At 41.8% G+C, this 21,380-nt stretch overlaps 1 protein-coding gene across 5 annotated transcripts in view; it reads right to left on the bottom strand.

Moving 5' to 3' along the window:
• NFKB1 (nuclear factor kappa B subunit 1) overlaps positions 1-8,911 on the bottom strand; it is a 121,999-nt gene extending 113,088 nt beyond the window's left edge. For 4 of the 5 annotated variants that reach the window (XM_019926486.3, XM_019926489.3, XM_019926485.3 and 1 more), the window contains exon 1: positions 8,778-8,911. The gene's annotated coding sequence lies outside the window, so the exon portion shown is untranslated. The remainder of the gene's footprint in view (positions 1-8,777) is intronic. The other variant, XM_073805559.1, reaches the window with a different exon arrangement.
• Positions 8,912-21,380: the final 12,469 nt, after the last annotated feature.

Consider the following 21,380-nt stretch of genomic DNA (forward strand, 5'->3'; position numbering starts at 1 on the left):
TTTAATGTTAAGTGTGTTCACTTTGAGATAATTCATTAAAGCCATAATCTCACGATTTGTGTCCTTTTTTGGTTATGTGATTCTTCAATTTTAAAAAGGCTAATATAAGAAAAAAATATTTTAAACTGAAAACATTAAATGATCTAATAAGCTCCATGAAATTGTGGATTTCTGTCTTGTTCAGCACTGTATTCCCAGTGTCTAGAACCTGGCACATAGGAAGGACTCAACATGTATTCAAATAAATTAACAGTTAAAAAAAAATCCTACTATGCAAAAGTAGAACAGCTTATATAAAAAGCAAAGGTTCCCCACACCACCTCCCAACTCCAATCCTGCTTTTCCGAGTGATCAACTTTTTAACACTCTTAACTTTCTCTTTTTGGTTTTCCTGGGGGTTCTTTTCATATCCTTAAATACTATGTTTATATCTTTTTTCTTAATTGATCAATTTAGACATTGTGTTCTTGCTATGACAGATGAGGATTCAGCTCATAAGACTACCACTTCCCTATCTTCTTCCTCCAAATATAGTTATAATCAGTGAGACCTTGAAGCAATTTACAATCAAAATACTGAATTTTATATTCAATTTCTGTATCATGTGTGCCTTAAATTGCTTCGGAGGTATGAACATGAGTTCATAGTAGAGAATAATTAATTATGAAAAGATGCAACCCCAGAAACACCTGACGTCAGAAAGAAGCTAGACTGGGACCATAAATGATAACTCATAATCCAGAAATGGACAGTTCCTCATCTTATCATATTGATAATCAAGAACTGTCTTTGTACTTTCTTACATGAATTTTCCTTAAGTTGACCTATCTCAACATGGCAAGAAAATCTGGAGTCTTCCAAATAACACTATTATATCAAAGAAACAAATAATTTTAGAGGGAGATGCTCATTTAGTCTGTCTCATTTTTTTTAAGAGAGAAAATGAGACCCAGAGAAGTTAATTAACTTGCCCAGAGTCACACAGCTTAATCAATAGCAGTCTATCAATATTTTGTCTAGTTATTTACTTATTCATTTGGCAAACTTACTGGGTGCTGTGCTGATAAAAAGTAAGATAAAATTCCTCCCCTCAAGATATTTTCTGTCTAGAAAGCATAAGAAGTCAAGAGCCCATGGACTGGGAGCGCATAAATCTTTATGGGGAGGTCAGGGAGAATGGATAGAGGAGGGACAGAGAAATGGTGATGTGTACACCATGCCTGAAGGCTGAGTAGTCAGCACAATGGCTAGGAAGGAGAGCACACTCCTCACACAGGGAATGCATATGCAGAGGCATTCAAAGTGAGAAAATAGGGCAGATAGGAACTGAAAATTGATATGGATGACTTGAGAAATAGGGGATGGGTGAGGAGCAAGGGTGGGGGTGAGGTGTGCAAGAATCAGCTTGTAACGACAATGGAGACATTTCAGAAATATAAAGATCGTGATATGAGCAGATCTTCACTTCAGAAAGCTGACTTTTATGCTGGAATGAAGGATGGAATAGAAGCAGGAGATTATGCATCAGGAGCAAATGAAAAACATGAAAGCTGGAAATTCAGTGAGGAAGGGATGAATGCTGGAGATGAGAGGGGGATGAATGCTGGAGATGAGAGGAGGCTGAATTGATAGAATTTGGTGATGGACTGGAGGAAACAAGTGAGTATGCATGAAGAATGGGTTTCTAGATTTCTGGCATGGGAAACCTACTGAATGGACCACAGTGGGCTAACAACTGTATCCCCTAAATGTGCTGGGAGGAGCAATTTGGTGGGTGGGAATGATGATAAATTTGATATTGGCATACTGACGGGGACATCCATGTAATGATACTTAAGTGTCTCAGCAATAAAATTATTGTTTTCAGTTTAACACATATTTAGTACGTACAGCAAAACTGCCCCCCCTCTCCAGTCATCCATCTATTTCAACTTGGATTAATTCCTATTTGGCTATTATGTTAGACTTTTCAAGAGAAATAGGATACTTTCCCTGCCCATCATAAAAAAGCACTTCAAAGTAAATGACTGTTAAGGCAATGTTTTAAAATAGGAAGTATTAAAATCTTCCAAGGTGTGCTTGTTAAATTTAGTTAAATGCCTAAAACGGGAAACTGGGTAAACACATGGAGAAACCATAAAGACATTATATCAAATAAATGCTATGATATAGCAAGAGCGCAAGGAAGTGTATTTAACTGTTATCAGATACCACGCTTTTGATTTTATAATTTCCCAAGTGTACTGAGGTCTGCTTAACACAACTGACTTAAAAATGTGGGGGAAATGACTATTGATTTCAATTAATCAAAAGTAGGATAGGGCTTCCCTGGTGGCACAGTGGTTGAGAATCTGCCTGCCAATGCAGGGGACACGGGTTCGAGCCCTGGTCTGGGAAGATCCCACATGCTGCTGAGCAGCTGGGCCCGTGGGCCACAGCTACTAAGCCTGCGCGTCTGGAACTTGTGCTCCGCAACAGGAGAGCCTGCGACAGTGAGAGGCCCGCGCACCGCGATGAAGAGTAGCCCCCGCTCGCTGCAACCAGAGAAAGCCCTCGCACAGAAATGAAGACCCAACACAGCCAAAATAAATAAATAAATTAATTAATTTTTTTAAAAAGATAAAAAGTTAAAAAAAAGAAAAAGTAGGATAAGCCACAGTGAAATGTCTACAAAACAGTTCTATTCAAGGACAACCTCTCACTCTTTTCATTATGACCCTCCTCTTCTCATCCATGATATACAGAATTTATCCTTTTCTCTGGAATTCTGATTTACTTTCTAGATTATTTTTCTTTTCCACATTTAAGTCAAAAATAAAGTTCAAGATCTGATTTTATAGAGAACTCTCCACTAAAACTTTATCTATACTTTCATTATCCTTTGTTTTGGCCACAGTTTTCAACATTAACTTTAACTTTTATTCTTTACCTTCATGTTTCTTCCTTTCTACTTTAAATGTCCTCTATATGAACAGCCATTCATACTCCTTCCATCCTTCTACATTGTCTGTAACTTTATAAATCATACAGGTGCTTATATTATTCAGAGAGCATTATACTAGATGCTGTAACTTTTTAGGGATTCTTTTCCTCTGACCTCACAACCACACCTAGCCCCCATTTAAAAGAAAAATATACTTTATAAATCAAGTCTTAATGATCAAACACCAATAAATGGTTATATCTTAGAAAATAAACCTATACCTAAGTTAAGAACTGGTAGATAAAGTTCTTCAAACATCAATAAAACATAAGTCAGGGATTCATGTTAAAACACTAAAAAAAAAAAAAAATAGTCATTCTCTCCATTCCTAAAATTCTTGTCTTGGAAGGCATATTTTCTAGGACAATTAAGCAATTTATTTTCACTATTTAAATGAATTGCAGGCTTGAACCCAGAACCGATGAAGAGGTAGATTGATTAAGGAATTTGTCATCACTTTTAATTTTTCTTTTTTCAAGCTTAATATTATTAGAATTGATTTCTGGAGATAAAAATGAAGGATACGTATGCCCTGACACTGAAATATACTGTGATATGTTTAGTAAAACCACACAATAAATAATAAAAATGATAATTTTGTAAAATAACTATTTTGACAAACAAAATTCATTATAGCAATCAAGTTATTTATTTAATGTTAATTAAGCTCTCCCTATAGAGGTGTGCTTAACTTTATGTAGGTTTTGTAGTTTTTTAATTCAAGTTAGCAAAAAAAGAAAATCTCATGTACAAATGCTAGTGAGCCTCATATATCAAAAGGCTTAAATCTAAGAAAAATCCAAAGCTTTATTTTCCAGTATGAAATGTTTGAATGGTCCATACATTTTTTGATTCACACAGTGAAGACTGGGACAACATTAGAGCTCTGTGTTTTCGTTTATGCCCAGAAGCTATAGACTGAGCTGATTATGTAATGGAACACAGCAAAATTTATCTGTTCTCTCCAAATCTTCTCACAGGGAAGCTATATGCAGAGTACTTGGATTATTTTATTATTCTAACTAACAAACACTGCTGCTATTCACTTTTCAGGTTACTTTTCAACAATGACAGCTTTACAATGTACTTGTTATATAAGTAAACATTTATTTTCTTCCTCAGTTTGTTGGCAACAACAAAAATGATTATACATATATGTATTTGTTAACAACTTTTAAAATTAATTTTTAAAACTTGAATGTGTGTTTGTTAAGTGATTTGAAGAGAGGTCAGGGTCAGAACCAGAATTAATTAAGTCCAAAGCTGAGTGGACTGAAGTTAGGCGTTTTCAGTAAAATGGTTCTGACTCTCCCTGAAGGTATAATACCAGGCCTGGGAGTGTTGGCATTGTACCTTTTTCTAGTGTAGATGGTATATTTCATTTCATAAATTGTGTCCACAGAGAATAAATGGTTAGATTCAGAGTTCCAAGGAAAATTTTCTGAAAATGCTACAAATGAGAAATAATGAACAAAACCCTCTTGTGATGAGGCCCCAGGTTTTACAGTGTTGCAAAATCATTACAGTATGAAGGCAGAAAGTATAGTAAATGTTGCCTGCTGGTTCCTGAGGTTTTCCAGCTATAACCTTTTCCCCCCAATTTTTTATAGGTCATAAGTATTTTATTCCGGATGTCATAAAATATTTTGGTTTTACTTTTTGATTGATTCATTTAGATAGGCTTTAACAATCTTTGGATTACAAAGCAGTGCTTGCAGCATCAGTCAGGCTCCATCAGCCAGAATTTTTTTCACAGCTTAAAGAAATCACCTATAGATTAAATTCATTAATATCTGTCAAAAGTATGGGTCAGAATAAAAGCTGGTTATAAGATTTTTGGCCTAATGGTAAAATGTAAATGAACAGTAATAAGCCAATTTGTAATAGGGAATTAAGCCATCCGTTTCATTATTCTAATTTCAAAAACAGACAACAAATCAAAGCAGATGAAACTTGTACTACTGATAATTAAATCTATTACTGCAAAAAATATAAAAGAATAACAATGAATTGATTTCTTTTTAAATTTTAAAATGCGATGATAAAATGTTTAAATACAATATTTTCATGATTAATATTGTAAGTTTAACAAATATTTTCATCCATAATCTACACTCTTGAAGAGTCTATACTCTTTAACAAATCACACTTTATATCACTTTTGTGTAAAACTGTTAGGGTTTAAATTTTTTATAGTGAAGCAGTGAGATTTCATTTCACAACTTAGTTTCTAAACTATTAGCTGATATTCAAGGGTAGGTCTACCAGCCTCACCTGAAAATATGAAAGCGTATTAATTTGCACCCAGGAACCCTCTCTAAAACAACAGAGACCAAAGGTATGAAACAAAGTCATCATTGAGAAAAGAATGCTACTTCTTCATCTAACAGTGAAGCACTGGATACTCATTAATGAAATATTGCAAAGATAAGTGTCTTGGTAATATTACCCTAATTATTAACTCTACCAGATTATCTGGTTGCAAATATTAATCTTTTTTGATTAAAAAAAAATGCTCAAGGAGCCAAACTGATTTGCTAAACTATGTCACAAGTCCCAACTTTCCTCTCTGAAGATGAATGAATGCCTCTATCTTTAAAACCCTTAAGGTCTCCTAAGCAGTGACAGGGTCAACTCAAAGGGGTATGTACGCTTCTCATGATTTACCTGCTCACCTCCAAGAACACTGTAGGGGAATTCAGTATTTATGGGAGATACAAGAGAGCAAATGAGAAGTCATTCTCAGAAAGCAGGGTCAATTGCTTCAGTATGGTTTGCTGGTCACCAAGAAGCAGCTGTCAATTAACTCTGATCAGACATAAATGTAGACGTAGGAGCAGCACATCTAAAAGTGGCCCCCAGCACGAAAATTCTGTTCCTTCTCCTCCTCCTTCTCTTCTTAAAACATAAAACAATCATGCCACCTTGTATGATTCATATTATAAACAGAAAACCAATCAGCCAAACGAAACAACCTTCCTACTAAAAGTAAGGGAAATTAATGAGAAATTTTGCATAGCCATTGATTCCTATATATCCACTCCTGTTAATGTGATTGCTGTTCAATCTGTAGACTAGAAGAGCATAACCTGAATATCTATTCTTATTGGTTAAACTACTCTGCATTTCCAGATACATTTTCTGCTGCAGTCATTTCTATGCTCAGAACAGCACTTCTACTAATAGGTTCTAAAAAAGAAAAAGATATTTTGACTACTTTATTAAAAATCTATATAGAAACGCAGATATCATTTTTTTAATTTATTGTTTTAAAATGTCAACTACTGTTATTTCTCCCAAGTTCAAACTTATTGAAGGTTATGAAGTAACCACTTCCCCCAGAAGCCAGAACTTTCACCTCTTCTGAACAGGGGAATACCTCTCATAAATTAGGTAAAAAATAAGGGCTTGCTGATTGAATGATAGTCCAAGATTCCTGTGGCTGCCAATTCCTTATAAAGACCTTCCATCTACCACAGTGAGCAATCCCTGAAAGTCCAGGTAGTCACTTACTTCATCAATTATCTGGAAGTCTGAAAGCAGTGGTAAAAACAGCCTGCGTAAATATTAGTTTCTCAACTAGTGTCAATTTGTTCCAAGGAAAGTGACAAGAGAAATGTGAGGGCTGTGATCTCTAAATCTAAAATTCTGTCTATTTCAGACTAATTGAACTTTTACCAAGTGCAAGTCAGTCATTACAGATGATACTGTTTAAAAGGTAGAAGAAGGAAGTGCAAAGATCAAAGGAGCGCTTACAAAGGGGAACAACTATTTTTGTACATATACTCCAGTATTTACTAATGGGGTTTGAAAACCGGGCGTTTACTCAGCCCATGTGAATGCCAACTGCAGAACACAAGATAAAATTGAAAGTTCAAAACAAACAGATTTTCAAATCACCACCAATCCCTAATTGGATTATATAGAACTTTCTTTAAAAAGTCTTTCAAACAAGGTTAGAAGTGGTTTTCTATTCACGGCAAGCAGTATTTCAGTCCAGTAGGCTGTGGCCCAGGAAGACATTTTATCTAAATAAGCTCCAGAGGGCTTTGAGGAGTTGCAGGTATCAATGTGGATGAGTAAGTTCAGGAGAGCTCACGTTTCCATTGATCATACGTGCTCTTCTCACTTTAGCAATTTAATTACATGATAAATTAATCTCTTTTTATTTCCTGTCTTCTCAAGTTCAGAAGCTCAAAAAAATACTCTGCTTTAAGTTATTTACATAACTTCTTTAGTGCCTCAAACAGTAAAAGGATTCATCTCTAGAAAGCACAACATTAAAATCAGGAAAACAGCATGCTTCAGCTGAGGGCTTTATTTTAATCAGATTCCCATTTAAAGTTTTAGCAACAGGAATGCAATTTAAACTACTCAGGTGTATTCAATTGAGGTATTTTGCTAGAAAAATAAGCACTGAACATCTTGATCCTAAGCTTTAGTGTTTACCAAATATCACCAGTCTGTAGAAGAACATTTCTATGCCAGAGCCATTAAATGGTTTAGTAATACAGTCATTCTCTCAGATTATGGGCTTTATAACAAAATCTTTAAGTTAAATATAGTTATTTAGTTACCTGCAATACTGAAAAACCCGACTTAGCAAAGTCCATGAAAACCGCTTAAATCTTGATAATCAAAGCCAAGCAATCAACCAATCTTCGTACAAATTTCCTAATTTACTACAGTAAATTAATGAGAAATTTTATGTAGCCATTGACTCTTACACACCACTCCTGATAATGTGATTCCTGTTCAACCTACACACCAGAAGAGCATAATATGAATATTTACTCTATTGGTTAAACTACCCTGCATTTCCAGATACACTTTCTACAGCAGTCATCTCTCTGCTCAGAACAGCACGTCTACCAACAAGTTCTGAAGAAGCAGAAGATGATATTTTGACTACTTTATCAAAAATGCATCTGGAAGCTCATATATTTTTTAAATTTATTATTTTAAAATGTCACGATAGGCTTTGTTTATATCATTTTTGTTTAAGAGGTCATGCACAACACATGGTACAGCTGTCCAACTGTTTTACATAATCAGGGTGTCTAAAAAGTGTTCTAAGTGGGTAATTTCGCTCTCAAACGCCAGGCAGGCCCTGTAGGATCAGTACCAGGCCCTCCTTATCTTTTGAAAACTAAGGTACAGGTCCTATAGTAGGTGAGCATATCCTGTCCTGGTTGGGGGGTGTGTGTGTGTGTGTGCGTGTATGTGCGTGTGTGAAGTGGGGGGTTTCTTCTGGAGGTAGGAGACCAGGAATAAGGCTGTCCGGTTCAATCTTGGGGAGCTGGGGAGGGCTTTCCCAGCCCAGAGGACTGACATGCACTTCTGCTTTCATTTCGTGGAACGCCCTTAGGTAAAATCTGCTTCTGCACTGCACCAACCACCTTCCCCTCACTCCTCCGCGCCCAAGCGCCCCTCATCCCTCAAGCCCCGACCCCCCGGCAGAGGAAGGGGAGATGGGGATAAAATAAGTTTGCGCGAGTTCCCCTGCGCGCCGCGTTCCCGCCCGGCGGAGGGAAGGGGGAGAAAGAACGGCCCGGGCGGGCAGCCGCGGCCCTCCGGCCGACCGGCCCGTGCTTAGTCCGGAGGTGCCTTTCCCCCTTCGCGCAGAGCCCATGCGCCTCTCCGCTACTGTCAACCTCCTCCTCCGGTCTAGCCGAGCGGTTAGCGCAGGAATGAGGAAGTCCGAGCGGGGCCGGACGGGGTGCGGGGCGGGTGGGTGGCGGGAGTCGGGCCGCACTTCGCCGGCGGGGCCCCCGCTTGCCCGAGTCTGGCTTACCCTGCTGGCGGGTCCGCGCTCGGCCTCCTTGCGCCTGTGGCTCCCGCTCCGGGGCGGCGCGGGCCTGGGGGCCGAGGAAGGAAGAGGCGGCGGCCGGCCGGAGCCGGAGCGGGTCGGATCGGGTCCGGGCGGGCGCGCGGTCTCGCCGGGCCAGTCAGCGCCGCGCCATGGCCGCAGCGCGGGCGGAGGTAACGCCGGGCGCGCGGCTGCGGGACCACGGCGTCGCCGCCTTCCCGGCCGCGGCGGCTCCGGCCTGGGCTGCCCCGGGCTCTCGAGTGAGGCTGGCGGCGGGACGCTGGCGGAGGGCGGCGGCGAGAGGCCCGACAGACGGGAAGAGCAGGGGAAGCTGTCGGCGCGTCGCCGGGCCGCTCCGGTGGCGAAACCTCCTCTTCCTGCCCCGGCTCGCTGGTGCACTTCTCTCTCTTTCTCTCTCGCTCACTCTCTCACTTCCTGGCTGGAAATTCCCACTGACGTCGAGAGAGAAGACAGACAGACGGACACACGCGCGCACGCCGCGGGGGCGGGAGGTGGGGTCGCCGCCGGGGGTGGGGGAAGCCCGCACGCCTGGTGGGGGGGTGCCTTGCGCCCCCGGCCCGGCCTCGCCGGCCAGCTCCGCACCCAGCCTTCGGAGCCGCTGCGGGGCGCAGGCGAAGGGGGCACGTTCGGCGCCCTGGACGCCGGCGTCCCCCGCGGGGCGCCCGCTCCTCTGCCGCCGCTCCGGGAGCCCCGAGGGCAGCGGCGGACGGAGACGCCCCCTGGAAGCGCCCGCGGAGCCGACTCTTGATGGGAAGCCGGCGGCGCGGAGGCGTCGGCCGTGAGGCTGTGAGAATCAGCGGGTCCAGAGCCCCGAAGGACAGGCCCAAGCATCCAGAGGGGATGATGGGTCGGCATGGAGCCAGGCATGCTGTGTGTAAAAATAAGTCTCATCTGTATATTGCATTTAAGTGCTCTCAGTTACTCTCAAATCTCTTTACAGATTAAACTGGAATGTCTGTAGCATAACTGACTTCTGTCCAGGGAAGTCTGAACGTCTACCGGTTTGGGGTGAGGTCTCAAATCTGGTTTTGACAGTTCTTCAGAACTTTCATTTACAGGGCATTGTCAGGCCTTTATGAGAATGCTGGTAGCAATGGTTTTGGTTCACAGCTTGGAAAGAAATACTGACCCAGCAGGTGGGAATTTGTTTTCTTCTGGAGAGACCGCTGCTAGAACCCGCAGATCACCAGTCACTAGCATTTGAGCTTCTTTACATGCCAGGCACTGTGCTAGGCGGGGCAGGGAATACCTTGGGGTAGATTAGTTCCCCAAACAAGAAACCAGAGCTGAAATAGATACTTTAGTGCTAATTATCTCACTACTGAATTCAGTGATAACTGTTTAAATTGAACTTTAAAACATCAGGAATCACCGATTCACCAGGCAGGGTTGCTATGGCATTGGATTGCCCATAGCAATATTCCCTTCGTGCCCACTCCTTGCCATTACCCCCTCCCTCCTCGGGTTATAAGAATCCTCTTGGTGGAGTTTTCAGCAGAGGAGTCGAGATCCATTTGTTTGGGTCTGGGGTGAATCTCTGCAGTGACCTTGGGAGCAACCAACAATCTTCCTTTAAGCCATTTCATTTAGCTCCCAGGGGCTGGTTAAACAGCTGGAATTCAGGGAATTTACAAAGACTGAAGACAATGACTTTTTAGAAACCCTGTGTTATTATTTATGGGACATTATTAGAAATTGTGCCAATATTGTGTTTTTAGTAGATTAATATATAGTTTATAAGAAGTGATTTCTGCCTCTGTCATGAAACAACAAAGTGTTAGGGGAATAGTCTTCTTTTTCCTTATGGGGTAAGTGTGAATATTCACACAGTTCATTCTGCATGGGCTGGTAGCCCATCGCTGAAAGAATCAATAGACAGTATTGTTAGAAGAGAAGAGTCAGTGTGACATATTATGGGAACAAAAATTAAAGAGTGTTAATTACTTAAAAGGATTAAATTTCAAATTCAAAATTATCCCGTACATTGAACTTAAAATTGAGGTGGGCAGAGGGGGTGGTCTATTAAGCAGCTGTTTTAGTTTTCTAGGGCTGCTGCTAGAAATTACCACAAACTGGGTGGCTTAAAACAACCAGAATTTATTCTCTTAACAGTTCTGGAGGCCAGAAGTCAGAGATCAAGTTGTTGGCAGGGCCAGGCTCCCTCTGAGGGTTCTAGGGAAGACTCCTTCCTTGCCTCCTCCTAGCTTCTGGCGACTCCTGGCAATCCTTGATGTTCCTTGGCTTTAGCTGCATCACTCCAATTTCTGCCTGTGTATGCGGCCTTCCTTCCTGTGTCTCCTCTGTGTCTCTGTATCCAAATCCCCCTCTCCTTTCTCCATTTTAAAGACAGGAGTCTTTGGATTTAGAGCCCACCATAATCCAGTATGATCTCATCTTAGCTTGACTACATCTGTAAAGAACCTATTTCCAAATAAGGTCATGTTCATAGGTATCTGGGGTAAGGACTTGAACATATCATTTTGGGGGACACAATTCAATGCACTGCAGTAGACAAAACTATAAAAGCCCTCCATCTACTCTTTTTGGCTCACCAGTTATCCTTCCTGTACTCCCGCTTTGTTTCCCAATACTTTTTCTACACCCTATACATATACATACCTGCTTTCAGGAATGTTTCTTACAAATTCACCTACCCTCAGGTGTCAGAGGGCATTTGCCACTATCAGAACACAACAGAAAAAATGCCTGTGGAATTTCAGTCATCAAGATTGTGGAAAGGGCAAGATGTGTTGTATTTGTCACTAAATCTTTGAAATCACATGAATTTCTCTTCTCATAAAGCTGTGTATTGGAAATGTTGACATCAAGAGAATTCTGAGGTTGAGATCTATATAGTGTACACATCAACAATGAGAAGTTATATAGTGTGTAAAGAGTATTCAAAAATACAGACTCATACATCTGAGCCTTACAAACTCTAAGACGTATCTTGGGGATAGAACAGGAGTGAACTGTATTTCTGTAAAGGGCACAACTTGCTTCAGCTCAACATGCTTAGAAACACCCAGGTCACAGCTCTTGGCTGTGGGAGCCAAGATGAAATGGAAAGACTTCACTAGACTTGAAATCATACTTGACTTAGAGTCCTGGCTTTGCCTTGAATTATCTGTGTAACTTTTGCCAAGTTTATATGAACTTCAGTTTTGTCACCTATACAATAAGCATAACATTATAGTGTATATAATAAGCTGTATACTAGCTTTATGTAATGCTTTACATTATATATGTTGTGTTGCTACAGTCTGAATGTTTGCGTCCCCCTCAAAGTCATATTTTTAAATCCTAATCGCCGAAGTGATGGTGTTACGAGGGTGGTCCTTTAGGAGCTGAATAGGTCATGAGGGCAGAGCCCTCATAATTTGGATGTGTCTTTATAAAAGAGACTCCAGAGAGCTAGCTCCTCCCTTCTACCACATGAGGACACAGCAAAAAGTCTGCAGCTGGGAAGAGGGCCCTCACCAGACCATGCTGGCACTCTGATCTCAGACTTTCAACCTCCAGAACTGTGAGAAATAAATTTCTGTTGTTTATCAGCCACCCAGTCTGTGGTATTTTGTTATAGCAGCCCAAATTAACAAACTAAGACATGGCTATGTAATATACATGTAGCAACATATGTGTTGTTACATGTATATATACAATAATAACATGTATTTTACATTATGACAACTCTACCTCACGAAGCTCTAGAGACAAAGGGGAGATAAAGAATGTAAAAGGCCTATGCAAATGTAAATAGTTATTCTAAGAAAAAGGACTTGAAATTAATTTCCTCATAGGCTTAAGTGACATAAAATGCTCACACTGTTGACCACTGGGGCAGACACTCATCCTTGTGGCATCTCTCCCTATTGATAGCAAAGTGTTGCATTACACCTCTATTAAAGTACTTGTCATGTTCTATCTTGTGCTTGCGCAGTTAGCAGGTCTTATTGGAAAAGCACTCCATTAGCCTATAAAAGTGGGTACAAAAGAAAAAGGAGATAAAGCTGGGAAGAATGACCTCTTATGTAATAGCCAGGACAAAAGTGATTTGTATAGTGGATTATATCACCAAGAGTAAAACCAACAGGAGAGTGCAAAGAAATCATCTTCCTCTTAAGACTGTATAGAGAATCCAGAATTGTATTCCCTTGACAATGGAGACACACTGAAATGGAGACAAGAAATTTCAAAGAAGAATGTCACTGGTCTTAGAGATACTAGCATCTTTTCTATCAGCTCAAATGATATTTATGCACTACCATCACTGCCATCAAAGAGTTCGCAAAACTCAAAGAAGTGCTTGTAATTATAGTGCTAGGCAGAGTACAGTAAATGCTTTCATGGAGGTATAGTCAAATACTTAGGCATAGGTAGGGAGAGATATAATGGTGCTTGCAGTATTGCCTGGTGGTTAAGCTCTCGAGCTATGGAATCAGGTGCTACCTTCAAATTTGAAGCCAGTATCTGATTGTGCCCTTTGCAGAAAATAATTCACTCTTGTTCCTCCCTGAGTAGCTGTGTGACCCTAGATATAATTGTTTCAAGCCTCCTTTTTCTCACCTGTAAGATAGGATGATAATTACGCCCCACCTCATAGTGGTATTGTAAGGGCCAAATGAGATAAGGTGTGTGAAGCACTGACCAAGTTGCCAGATGTATGTCGGTTATTATTAGTAGTGCTGCTGTTTCTCAGAGGAACAACTTGATGAAGATGGCCCTTAATGGATGCCACGCATGGTGGATAAGATATGATGGTGAATTGACCAGGAGAAAGAAAACGAATGAGGGAAAGTGAGACTTAAAGACATGAGGTCTCGGTTTAAAACACAGTTTGTAATAAAAAGACTTCGGAAGTGGAATTGTATGTTGTAATAATTAACGTTAAAAAAATTAGATTTTTTCCCAGACACCCACTTGTCAACATTTTTTTGGGTCTAATATCACCTCTCTGAAGCACATTCACTGCACTTAAAATATGTTCAATACATAATAAAGAAATGTTTTAAAAGATTATTCTTTCACTTAAAATGTTATACACAATGTTTCACCAAAGAATGGGCCATAAAAATATATCCTATACACGAAGAGACTCAGGAAGAAGAAGGTGTGGGAGAGCCAGGATTTGGACCCAAGTCAACTTTCAGGAGGCTAAGATGCAGGTGGTGGAAGGAAAGTTAAAGTTTGTGTTAGGTGAGGGTGTAGAAGTCCTGGCATCATTTATCCTTTTTTTGAGGCAGTAAAGAAAGGAATAGAGTATCTGTTTTCCTCTTTATGGGAATCACAAAATAGTAGTCTTTTGCTGCTTCTATACAATAATCATTTGATATTTACCAACAATATAACTGGGCAAAACAAAACTTTTATGGCACAATGTATCTTAAATAAATGAACTACTCAGGCTAGAAAGAGTTGACATTTTATGTTATCTTCTCATAATCTAAGTGAAGGATGATTTGGACTCAATATAGTAGCAGTAGAATAATAATCTCTGTCATTTATCAAATACTTATTACTTGTGGCACAGTTTCCAGTGTATTTACATGATGTTTGGGATAAATAAGACTAGCTGCTCTTTTCTAAAAACTTAAATTTCAGTGATCCAACACAATAAAAGTTTAAAAGTTTCCTTCTCTCTCACCCAAAATTCACTGCAGAAGCTCCTGGGTGGTGGCACACAGGGGCAGCTCTCCTCCAGGTAGTAACTCAGCCATTCAGAATCCCTCCAGAATACAACTTCACCATCATTATGTGTTGCTTCCAGTGTTGCCTCAGCAAAGGAAGAGAGAGAGCATAGAAGATGTATGTCTTCCTTCAACTCCCTTTGACTGAAAGTGACACAACACTTCTGCTCACATTCCATGGCCCCGCTCAGATGCAAGGGACCCAGGAAACACAGCTTTGCTGGGTGTTTCGGAAGAAGAAATAGGTTGGGTGAGCACAAAATTAATAACTGTTACACATGTATTAACTTATTCAACTCTCAGACAATCATATCAAATAGGTTGTCATTATCTCCATTTTTATAGATGAAAAGTCAAATAATTTTCCTAAGATTTCATAACTAGCAAGTAGCAGGGGAATCAGGATCTGAACCCACTTGATTTGCCTCCGCTGTCCATGCTCTTAATCACTACACTAAACTATTTATCCAGTGTAATAAAAAGGAGAAGGATGTAAGAGATTTTAGAAGATAGGGTCAATAGGACCTGCTTACCAATAATACATGCAGTTCGAGAGAGAGGAAGAGTGAGAGAGGGCTCTGAGTTTTCTAGTCTGGGTACTTAGAATGGTAACATCATAACTGAGAAAGAATCTGTGGAAATATGATGAATTCAGTTTTCATCATGTTAATCATGATAGGCTCAAGGAGATCACGTGGAAGTGACTAATGTTCAGTTGGAAATTCAAGCCTGATGCTCTGAGAGACATAGGATTGGTGATCTAAATCAAGAGGTAACTGCAAAGATGCGGTGGTTTTCATGAGAGTGTTTCTAAAACATTAGTGACCAAAGAGTTGGAAGAGAAGAGAACCAAGAACAGAAATTTGATGAGTAACTATTTCTGGAATTGGTGTGTGTGTGTGTAGCAGGGGAGGGGAGAGAAAGAGAGAGATGCTTAAAGACTGCTCAGGTGCGATTGAAAGGTAGGAAGAAACGTTGGAAAACCAGAGAAGAGAAAGTTTCAAGGGTCAGAGAGTGCTCAACAGTGTCAAATACTGCAGACAGTTCCTAAAAGGTCAGAAAGAGAAGAAACAGTTGAATTGGGGAATTATGAAAGCCCAAGCATGGCTTCAGGGGATGGGTGTGCAGCTAAGGAAAGAAACCACTTTGCACTCTGTTCACCCTGCTCACTCTGTTCAGAAGAAAAGGCGACTTTACTATAAATTCTCAAAATGCCACTGATACCAGTAGCTCCAGTCCTAGGTTACTTCATAGAGCAGTTTCAATATAATGATGGGAGCCAGGAACCACATGACAAGGGGCTGGCAAGTGAGTGGGAAATGGAGACAGGAAGGCAATAAATGTAAAAGAGTTTGGAGTGAGAAGCAGGAAGGAGAGAGAAATTAGTGTCATTCTTCATTTATCTAACATTTATGGAGTTCCAGGCTTAAAGGAAGTTTGGAAGGGTTGGGAAATAGTTTAATGAGTTATAGACTTAATAAAAGAAAGAAAATTCATGAAGGAGCAAGGTGCCAGAAGGGAAGTGGGATGTGTGGAGGTCACAGTCTAGGTGAAGGAATTGCAGGGGACAGGTCTTTCTGTGTGAGCAGCGAGGAGGACGCGGAAAGAGAAGCTCGCAGAAAGAGATTAGGCTCATCAGCTAAAATGCACACAATCAAAAATAACTATTAGAGGGCTTCCCTGGTGGCGCAGTGGTTGAGAGTCCGCCTGCCGAGGCAGGGGACGCGGGTTCATGCCCCGGTCCAGGAAGATCCCACATGCCGCGGAGCGGCTGGGCCCGTGAGACATGGCCGCTGAGCCTGTGCGTCCAGAGCCTGTGCTCCGCAACGGGAGAGGCCACAACAGTGAGAGGCCCGCGTACTGGGGGCTGAAAAAAAAGGGAGAATGTATTTTGTTGTTGTTGTTAGCACTGCCATACCAACAGTACCACAGGCTGGGTTCCTTAAACAATAGAAATGAATTCTTCTCATGATTCGATTCTGGAGGCTACAAATCCAAGAATAAGGTGTCAGCTGCATTGTTTCTTTCTGAGTCCTCCCTCCTTGTTTTATGGGTAACTGTCTTTTCCCTGTGTCTTCACATGGGTCCCTCAGAATGTCTGTGTTCTAATCTCTCCTTTTTGTAAGGACACCAGTCATATTGGATCAGGGTCCACTCCAACGACCTCATTTTAACTTAGCTCTTGAAAGGCTATCTCCAAACACAGTCACATTCTGAGCAACTGGAGGTTAAGACTTAAACATATAAATTGTGGGTGGGGCGGGTCAGGGGACACAATTCAGGCCACAACAGAAATATCTTCTACTGATCTGCACGAGACATGGAGCTAGAGGAACAACTCACCCCAGTTTTCCCAGTACCGTCTTGGTTTTAGCACAGAAAGCTCTTCGTCCAGGAAACCCTCAGTCCCCAGTTAACCAGGATGATTGGTCAGGCTACTTGAAGCCAACAAAATTGGTTTGAGTGAAATCAGACTGGTTGATTTGAGACAGCTGCCAATTACTTGTTTTTATGGGGGGGGTTTCTGTCTTCTGAAAGGTTCTATATCTGGCTGTCAAAGCTATTCATAAGTGATGGTCTGATACTTATATATTGATATATACATATATCTTTATATATATAAAGATATATATATATCTTTAATAGGATAAGTGTGCCTTTGCATACATATATCCTGACAAGCTTTTACAGAAACCTGAAAGACATCATCATAATAATACCCATTATAATAGATCTCCATTCATCATATTGGTAGCAAGACTAAAAAATAAAGTGTCAGGACTTACTGAATTGCAAATTCAAACAATGCTACTTCTCTGTTGACGATTTCACTGTTTCAACAATTTTTTAAAAACTTCAGATTCAGGATGCTTTAGAATTACACTCATTTCATGTAAAGAAATTGTTTCAACAGCACTTACATAGTTTTAACAGATAACCTTTTCTGAGTGTGCGTGTGTATGTGCCCACACCCCACATGGCTGCTGGCAGATGTCATTAGATCTGCTGAAGTAGGGGAGCCCTGAAGAGAGTTTGCAGTGAGACTGTGTGAGCAACTAACCCTGGTGGTCCTGAGGCTGTAGTGCAGTGAGACCCACAGTTCTTGAGGAGAAAGGGGCTGCCCTACGGTGAGGCGCCAAGTCCTATTCACCTTCTCAGTGGAGTCTTTTCTGAACGCCAAAGTTGCCTAAGATCCTCCTCTTATTTGCTTCTCTAGTTCCTGGGCCACTGCAATTGATTTAGCTTGTTGTATTGAATTGTATGATACGAGTAAATGGTTGTTGAGTCAGTGTTTGATTAATTTTAAATTAAAAAATATGTGAAAATTTCAAAATAAATAAAAAAGTAAAGTACATAAAAAGAAAAGCAAAGTTGATAAATATAACTAGTTGAACTTACTCTGTAGAGCGATCTGTGTGGACAGAAAACAGATGGCACCATCAACAAGTCATTAACAAGACTTTGATGAAGGAATTATTTTCAGGGGTGGGAGCAGAGTTAAGGGAAACCAATGAGGGATGGCAAAGCATCCTAGAGATAACAAGAACAGGGAAGCTTTACCACTCCTAGGCCTGAAAGGGCAAGGAAGGGGAGTGGTGCCTGGAACCAAGGAAGAGCTTGTAGCTATAGGTGAAGTTTTAGAAAAGAGCGGGGTACTTCACTAGAGAAACGAGCCATGGACAAGTCACCACATGGCAAGCAGGGAGCCAGTAGAATACATTACCTAATCTCTCCCTCCAGCATGCACGTCTGCAGTGTTCCCCATTAAGAGGACCCCATTGGAAGCCAGAGGCACAAAGCAGGATGGAGAGAGATGCAGAGTGGATCTGCAGGAGCAAGTACAGAGTATCCAGAACAAAATGCAAATACGAAATAACCACTATTTTAAAAGAACTTAACTGGTCAGTTTCTAGTGGTACATGCAGGCTCATTGCGTAGCTAATCCACCCTGACAGGGACAGAGGCTGTAGGGCCTAAGCATGGTATAATGCCTGGAAACATCTTCATAGGATGGAAGTGCTACAGAGAACACACGGCTATCCTTGCCACAGAGTGTGGCCTTAAACACTCAGCCATCCAGGTCCTTTTAAAAGCCTGTTAGAAGCAAGTTGTAAACAGGGAAGAGAGTCTACCGAATAGGACGTGGGTGCTATTTACTCCATTTCAAATTCTATTCTTGGTGGAGCGGGGATCGCTCAGGCCGCAGCCAGGAGGGCCGGCCGGCCGCGAGCACCGCGGAGACCAGGCCGAGGGGGCGGGACCGAAGCCTCGGCCTCGGCCTCGCCTCCGCCCGCGCTGCGCCGCGCCGCGCCGCGCCGCGCCCGCGGCTTCCCGGCCGCCCGCTGCCGGCGGCCTCGCGGGGCCCGGAGCTCTGCCCGGGGAGCGCCGCCAGCATGCTGCAGAAGCGGGAGACGGTGCTGCTCCTGAGACCCTTCCAGGGCCGGACTCTGCGGACCGTGCGGGAGCATTACCTGCGGCCCCGCGTGCCCTGCAGCGGCCCGCTCCGCCCGCAGCCCGCCGTCTGCCTCAACGATGGGAAACTCTTGTCTCGCGACGTGACTCATTACATGATCCCAGATTGGAAAGTCGTTCAAGATTACCTCGAGATCCTTGAGTCTCCTGAATTGAAGGGAATTATTGTCAAGCAAACGGCTTGTCAAGCTGTGCAGCATCAAAGAGGCCGGAGACAGTGTAACAAATTGCGAAATCTCCTGAAGGATGCGCGTCATGATTGCGCTCTCTTCGCTAATGAATTCCAGCAGTCCTGCTCTCTCTCTCAGGAAAGCGGGGAGTCCATGGAGAAGCGGCAGAACAGGAGCATCTACAGTGCAGCCGCTTGGTACTGTCACCACTGCCAGGACAGGATGCCAGTCGGTATGGTGACAGAAGATGAAGAGGCGATTCAGCAGTATGGAAGTGAAACAGAAGGAGTGTTTGTGATTTCCTTCAAGGTATTTCCAGCTCAATTACCTGGACAATTTTTGGCCTGATTTAAAGGCTGCCCACGAACTGTGTGAGTCTACCCTTCAGTCTCGACGACAAAGAGAATGAGAGTCAGTAGAGCCACGGGAGAGAGTACCCAGAACATCTACCCCTGGAAGTGTTAGAAGCCGGCATTAAGTCCAGGTGCTACATCCTGGTGAGGGTCATAATGGAGAATCGGCCCCAGGACCATCCAGTGTGTTTTCTTCTCTTCTTTACTTGCCTCCTGTCACAGGCCTCTGATTTCAAAGGCTGGCAACAAGACGGGCCTGAGTAAGCCAGGGCCGTCGATGTTCAAAGTGATGTGGGAGTCTGCTCTGTAGACATTGCCCTCCAGTTTGGAGGTACTCTCTAGTGTTCTTAATTAGGTTACATACTGAGCATTACACAAGTAGCCTTTAAATGCCTCCTGTCCCTGGGAAAGAGAATATATTTTTGAATCAAGTTCTGGAGGTTTGGCAGAAGTTTAAAGTTCGGACTTCCCTGGTGACACAGTGGTTAAGAAAATGCCTGCCAGTGCAGGGGACACAGGTTGGATCCCTGGTCTGGGAAGATCCCACATGCGGCTTAGCAACTAAGCCCGTGGGCCACAAATACTGAGCCCACGTGCTGCAACTACTGGAGCCCACGGGCCTAGAGCCGGTGCTAGGCAACAAGAGAAGACACTGCAATGTGGACACCGAAATGAGAAGTTGTCACACCACCAGGAAGAGTAGCCCCCACCCGCTGCAACTAGAGAAAGCTTGTGCACAGCAACGAAGACCCAACACAGCCAAAAATAAATAAAATAAAAATTAAAAAATGCTCATCCTAACAGAAAGACTCACAGACATAGAAAACAAACTTATAAAAAAATTTGTTTAAGTTGTTGAAATATGCCTTCTTCATGCCTTTGCCATTTTCCTGCCCTTCTCAAGGGCCCCTTTGTGATCCCTCAGAACCCAGGACCCAGGTGCTGTCAGGGTCTTGAGAAGGAATCAAATAAATTATTCAGACTTCAAAAATAAATATATAAATTCTATTCTTATATCAAACTGGATCAGCAGAAAGCCTTCTAAGTACCAGATAACATTTGTCCATGGAAGAACAATTTTTGTTGATTTGAACCTAAATTATTTCTAAAGCATTTTATTTACCTGCTTAGATCAAGTCACAACTCAGTTGAAAATCTTCCAGTGTCTTTCTGATCACTCAGCACAAATACCAAAGTCCTTACAGTGATCAAAAAAGGCCCTTCCACTATCAAACTCTTAGAGGAAAACATAGGCAGAACACTCTATGACATAAATCACAGCAAGATCGTTTTTGACCCACCTTCTAGAACAATGGAAATAAAAACAAAAATAAACAAATGGGACCTAATGAAACTTAAAAGCTTTTGCACAGCAAAGGAAACCATAAACAAGACCAAAAGACAACCCTCAGAATGGGAGAAAATATTTGCAAATGAAGCAACTGACAAAGAATTAATCTCCAAAATTTACAAGCAGCTCATGCAGCTCAATAACAAAAAAACAACCCAATCCAAAAATGGGCAGAAGATCTAAATAGACATTTTTCCAAAGAAGATATACAGATTGCCAACAAACACATGAAAGAATGCTCAACATCATTAATCATTAGAGAAATGCAAATCAAAACTACAATGAGATATCATCTCACACTGGTCAAAATGGCCATCATCAAAAAATCTAGAAATGATAAATGCTGGAGAGGGTGTGGAGAAGAGGGAACACTCTTGCACTGTTGGTGGGAATGTAAATTGATACAGCCACTATGGAGAACAGTATGGAGGTTCCTTAAAAAACTACAAATAGAACTACCATACGACCCAGCAATCCCACTACTGGGCATATACCCTGAGAAAACCATAATTCAAAAAGAGTCATGTACCAAA

This window comes from Tursiops truncatus, chromosome 5 (genome assembly GCF_011762595.2).
Source record: "Tursiops truncatus isolate mTurTru1 chromosome 5, mTurTru1.mat.Y, whole genome shotgun sequence".
NCBI classification, from domain to species: Eukaryota; Metazoa; Chordata; class Mammalia; order Artiodactyla; family Delphinidae; genus Tursiops; species Tursiops truncatus.